Raw genomic sequence first — 6,391 nt, 5'->3', positions numbered from 1 at the left:
ATAGACAACTACAAATGAATTTGGGCATAAACAAAGCTCTCAATAGAAGCACCAAATCTCAAACCCTAGCAACTAATTTTGTCTCCCTTAACAATTTCTAAACCCTAATTTTGTTTATATAGTATAGTTGAAATTTCGGTGAGATATAAAATTTCCGTTCATTTTGGCATATGATTGCCAAAATATTAATACCAAGATGCCATCCCAACCGTTTGCGTTAAATTTTTATTTACATTGAGATCCCTTCGATCAAGGATTTTAATTTTATTACTACAAATAAGGTAACGAAATTTAGAATGGAATACACCCAAAATTCCTATCATTTAACACGAAAATGTGGCACATGATGGCGAATCTGGCTACACGCGTATAAAATATATGTTGGCAGATAGGAGATCATATTCTGCCTGACAGTGTGTACCAGAATTGAATTATCGAAAAAAGGAATACCAGAATTCGGGACGGGTGTTACATAGAGAGAACAATAAATTCAAAACGAAATCCCTATATATTGGTGTTAGATAGAGAGAACGATAAATTCAAAACGAAATCCCTATATGTTAGGAAGATTCCGTGCGTGTGTACATAAAACTCTCAAAACTAAAAATGGAAAGAAAACTTGAATGCATTAGGCTGCCAATCCCGCACTCTTATTCTCATATGTCTTGCGCCACAACACTAGCAAATATGAGGCCAAATCAGAGTAGTTCACTTAACACCTTTTTAGTTAGTTTTATATATTTGAGACGAGTTTGTCTAAGGCTCTAAATTAATGAAGGTTCCACACATACATAAGGAACGATGTGTGTTCCACCCCCCAGCTTTCATTCCTCCCAGACAATGTTGTATAACAGCTTTAGTGCTAAAAAAACACTGATTAGCTAGTAACAGCCCAAGACAATATAATAATGTCTATCCAAAATTTTCATTGTTAGCTCAAGAGATTTTTTTTTTTTCTTTGGAGTATGAATACAATTTTTTTTCCCTCGATTGTGGGGATATTTTTTACCATTTTCCACGCACGAAATCTTCCAGGATTTTGTTTTGAATTTACTGCTCTATCTATCTAACACCTTACTACCTGCGGTCGGTTTGGGTGTTAAATAAGTGGGACGGAGAAGATCTGGCCTCATCTATAAAATACTTATTCGAAATGAAAACAACTCCTGGTTCATTCTTCAGTCTAGCTTTTAGAAAAATACTTTAATTCCCTGAGCCTGTAACTGTCAATATGGCTAAGCTGCCGCACTTTCTAGTTGTGCCATTCCCAGCACAAGGACACGTTATGCCACTCATGGAATTCTCCCACCAATTAGTGGATCATGGTGCCAAAGTCACCTTTGTAAACACTGAGTACATACACAATATGCTACTTTCCTCTTTGGTAGATCCGAAGGATGGACAACAACGTAGAAGTGGGATCCATTTAGTCTCAGTTCCAGATGGATTGGATATTGAGGAGGATCGTAAACTTTCCAAAAATCTTATTTATTCTATGATGAATACCATGCCTCGTCATTTGGAGGATCTGTTTAAGAAAAGTGAATCAGATGACCAAAAGATAGATTGTGTTGTAGCAGATGCAACAGTGGGATGGATTTTTGATGTTGCTGACAAGTTTGGAACAAAACGAGCTGCATTTTGGCCTGCTTCCCTTGCTGTTTTGGCCTTAACTCTCCATGTCCCCAAACTCATTGAGGCCGGAGTCATTGATGAAAATGGTATGGCAGTAATAATAATTGCACATGTTTTTTTTTCTTGTCACTAGTACATACATATATAGTGGCAAATTCTAACATGGAAGCTTTTATATGATTTGACTCGGTTTACCAGCTCTGCGTGCATATGGCTGCTGGTAGATCCTACCAGCGTTGTTGTTGGTCCATGTGGCCTCCCAACAGCTGGATTAAAAGTCTTTAACGATATCAGCAGTTTGTTTGGGAGAAACATCAACTCCCAACGCAAACTCGGATTAACTTTCGGCATTCCCTCCTCTTCGGTCTGTCACAAACAAAATCGTAGATATGATATATTTTTAGCATACTGGCCTACTGGACAAGATCCATTGCTTTTGAAGCACTAATCAATTAAAGATAAATATCAAGAGTCTATACTTGCTAGACAAGCATCATGCATCGAATTACTCTTCTTAAGTAGACAACTTTGTGTACTCCCAGTTTCCAGACGTCTCGTTAAAATGTGTCAGTTTTGGGATTTCATGGGTTAAAATGCACATCTCTAAACGACTATCAGATCATACTCCGCATTTCTCATAAATCAAACTGTTTTACTTATTTAATAAAGCAGAGTTCTTTGAGGACCAACCCTCTCAAAGGTAACATTTTCGTTGTTTTGGGTTTGATCTTGAAGACTCACTGTTTTGAGCTCCACAAGAGAAGCCCCTGGCTTTTTCAAGGTAGTTTCCTAACAGTTCTTTGATGGCGCTATTTACCAATATTTATTTTAACATTTTCAGTTACTTCTGCTAGGTACTCCAATGAAAGAGGAAGTTATCAGGCTACCTCATGGCATGCCGGACATGAACGCCTTTAAACTAATGTGGGAGTCCTCTAGCATTCCACAAATGCGTGAAATTATCTTAAAATTTATACGTACTATCAGCAAAGCTGCTACGGTTGCTAATTGGCTCATCTGCAATTCAATAGACGAGCTTGAGCCTATTAGTCGTGATTTGGTTCCTAGCAGCCTGAATATAGGCCCATTGCTTGCTAGTGACCGTCTTGGCCAACCCACTGGACACTTTTGGCCGGAGGATTCCACTTGCTTGGCCTGGCTTGATCAGCAACCTGTCCATTCAGTCATTTATGTCGCCTTTGGAAGCACGACAATCTTCACAGAATGCCAGTTCAATGAAATTGCACACGGTCTTGAACTGGTGGGTAAACCTTATTTATGGGTAGTTCGGCCAGACATCACTCATGAACTCATTCCATCATTTCCAGATGGATTTAGAGATGGAGTAACTCACCTAGGAAAGTTAGTGGCCTGGGCACCTCAACAGAAGGTGTTGGCTCATCGTTCCATGGCTTGTTTCTTAACTCATTGTGGTTGGAATTCGACTATTGAGGGTCTTAGTTTGGGGGTTCCACTTTTATGTTGGCCTTACAGTGCTGATCAGTTTCATAACCAGAACTTTATATGTGATACTTTGAACGTCGGCTTAAGATTAAACAAAGATGAAAATGGGATCATTACGAGAGACGAGATAAAGGTGAAAGTACAAAAAATTTATAGTGATGAACAGATACGATCGAGGGCAAATAAAGTCAAGGACATGCAAAAAGGAGTGTAGGCAAAACCGGATCTTCCTCGAAGAATTTCAAAATCTTCTTTGAAAATATCAAGCCAACGTCTTACTTGTGACATCTTTTAAAGACCCAAAGAATCTCCGGGTCCTTTGATACGTATTGAAGTGAAGATCACAATTTAAGCCACTGATTGGAAAAGATGCCCAAGTTCTGTTGGTATTTAATGTGTTGGTGTTGGATTGCTGATCAACTACGAAACTTCCTCCAAAACAACTACCTAACTTCCTTCATCACCAAAAACTTCAGAACTTCATACAGAAATTTTGAAAGTTGGCTTACGGGTAATTACAATTATGAGATTGAAATCAATAGTAGATGAGACGAAGGATATGGCTAGTACTACTAGTTCACAAAACAAGGGACCACAGACTGTGTTCAGTGTATTGAAACAACACAATCGAGACCATCTACATACAAAAAATACCTAATACAACAGAGAATCACTTTGTAGTCTCAATCCGTTGGTAATGGCTGCTGATGTATTATCTAGTCTGCAAAACTAACGCCTAGATATGGTTCTATTTGAGCGCTTCATGTCACACAGTGTGATCGTTAGAGTCAATCCCATAGTCCCAGGTTGATTCTTTCAAAGCATATATGACTCTGCTCGTGAATGTAAGTTCGAAAATTCAACTGACAAACTTTCTGACATTCGAAAATTGGCTTGACTACCTTGTTGGAAGAATGCAAGTCCCAAAATTCAACTGACAAACTTTCAAATATCGCCTCGATGAGATACTACCGTGTTGAAGAATGTAAGCTCAAAACAATCAACTGACAAACTTTCTGGCATTCGAAAATTTCCTGATGATCCCCTTTTGTGCCAGCATTTCGCAAACTAGATATCTTCAGGAAATTAAGGTCCGCTGTAAGATGAAAGCTTTCCCCTTTAGATTTTGTTGATTCAGTAGCTAGGTCTAGAAAACATTGGCACATCAGTTTCATCAAAGAAAAACTTGGCTCGAGGACTTTGTATGATCTGAGACATTTATTTTCAACAGCCATTGGAACTGCATCAAGATGTGGAATACGGAAGTGTGGTCGTTCAGAGACCTGGTTACAACTTACAACTAAGAGAATCTTGACATCCCCCAAGTTAGAAGAATCAAATTCAGAAGTTGTCGATGTCCCTGGAAATTCATAAGCTCAAGGATAGTACTGGTTTCACACTTTCACATGCTCTATTGCATTTGTCTTTAGCGGCCAACTGTTCATGACAAAGTTTGAGAAAATAGGTACCTTCCCTCTAGAATGATTCTCAGGTGAAGCAGGCTCGTGGTCTACTTGTTTGTCTCCAAAATGCAACTGAGATGGCTCTCTATTGTTCGGCCTGGAAAAAGCACGAGGTGGAGCAGGTTGTTTCTGTTTTTCCTTATCATGCAATGAAATTGGTTTGTGTTCATCTCTCCTGCCTCAATGTGAAGATGATAGTAGCTCTGCTCTTTCTTAATGAGGAAATTGAACGCATGATTGACCTCCTCTATATTTGACATACTGACTGATGTTGCACCTGAAGGAGAAGCTTGATCTCCCTGTTTCCTCAAACACAATCTTTTGAGTGGAGGTCGTTCCTCTAATGAATCATGCAAGGGAGCTTCCTTGGATTTCCTTTCTAGTTCATCCTTGATGTCAGAAATTTATAACCCAGTGCCAGCACTCCTTCCTATTCAATCATACTCCATACTCTTGAAGAAAAATGCTACATCGGATCTCAAACCATCAAAACAAAGTTGAAAAACTAGGGCAGAGAAATAAAGATAGATTGGTACAGGCTGAAGATGAAGAATCCGTTTACATTGCAAAGATGGTAAAATAACTTACAAAAACAGATAACCAAACAGATAGATCGTATTTCAATACAATGCATCCTGCTACGAATAGTGAAAATGAAATTTATCAATTTAACTAGTGAATAGTACAAATTATGACAAATATTCAATACAGTTTGCACATATTCATGTAAAATCGTATTCAAGTACTATCTTCAACAAATTTATCAACATAAATAGTAACACAAGAAACTCAGGCTGTCACCCTCCTACGGGTAACACAAAAAACAACAAAAACAACTATAACTACAAACGTGAAGTACGATGCTATAGATATATGCATCGCCCTCCACCTCTTCTCGCTGATGTACGGGATAACTAACCCTGTCATCGCGGTAGTAACAAAACCCTCATCGTCTACAATACCTTGGGTCAAAGCGGACCCAAAGATGCGTGCTCACAAGAAGGTACACACCTACACTAAGCCCTATTACCCGGGCATGCCATCCACCCTGAAGTGTGTGTGGGTACTGAATACCCAGAAAAGTAACTGAAACAGCGGCTGACAAATCAAAAGCGTGTTTCAGGATACAGATGACAGACTCGTATACCTGGACAGTATGACGTACACTCTCAGACTCAAAAATACTGTACACACCCGTGTACAGTGTCACCCCACCAAAGAAAGACATGAGTACAAAAGCAGCAAGCGAAGTGCTCGAGTGGAAGTCCTCTCCGTCGACAGACTCGTGCACAGATCGCTGTAAAAAGTCTATGACGATCAGACCGTAGACGCTTGTGAGATACGTGCAACTCAAGAAGCACGCACCTCGCCATAGCCACTGGGTAACTAGCACAGAACCTGCAAAGAAATTGTAATTTACCAATAATAAACAAATGCACCCACAAACATAGAACTCACTAAATAAACCTATATTTTGCAACTTATTCTAACCATATGTTAAAAACAAGAAAAAAAATACATATATACCTCTACAGAATGTAAGAATGTCTATGATTAGGAATTGAAGCAGATCAAATAACGCAGAGATAATCATAATATAAAGTAAACTGAAAATAAAAAAGTTACAATGAATTGGTGATAACTGGATATCCCTAATAACAATCATGATAACGTGCATTTGTTTGGAAAACAAAAGTTAACCAGTGTCTAGTACAATATTCACATTATCACGATATATTTGAAATCTTACCCTGACATGCAAAGGTTTTAGATGGAGGAAATTTTTTCTTAAAAAAACATTCCACACTTATTTCTGAAAATTTTAGAAT

At 38.5% G+C, this 6,391-nt stretch overlaps 1 pseudogene across 1 annotated transcript; it reads left to right on the top strand.

Moving 5' to 3' along the window:
• Positions 1-808: 808 nt before the first annotated feature.
• LOC147496117 (UDP-glycosyltransferase 83A1 pseudogene) lies at positions 809-5,934 on the top strand (annotated as a pseudogene). The gene is made up of 3 exons (XR_015199583.1): positions 809-1,767; positions 1,834-1,931; positions 2,490-5,934. The product of XR_015199583.1 is annotated as a UDP-glycosyltransferase 83A1 pseudogene (transcript).
• Positions 5,935-6,391: the final 457 nt, after the last annotated feature.

This window comes from Coptis chinensis, chromosome 6 (genome assembly GCF_015680905.1).
Source record: "Coptis chinensis isolate HL-2020 chromosome 6, ASM1568090v1, whole genome shotgun sequence".
Lineage (NCBI taxonomy): Eukaryota > Viridiplantae > Streptophyta > Magnoliopsida > Ranunculales > Ranunculaceae > Coptis > Coptis chinensis.
This window is presented reverse-complemented; position numbering and strand designations above follow the sequence as displayed.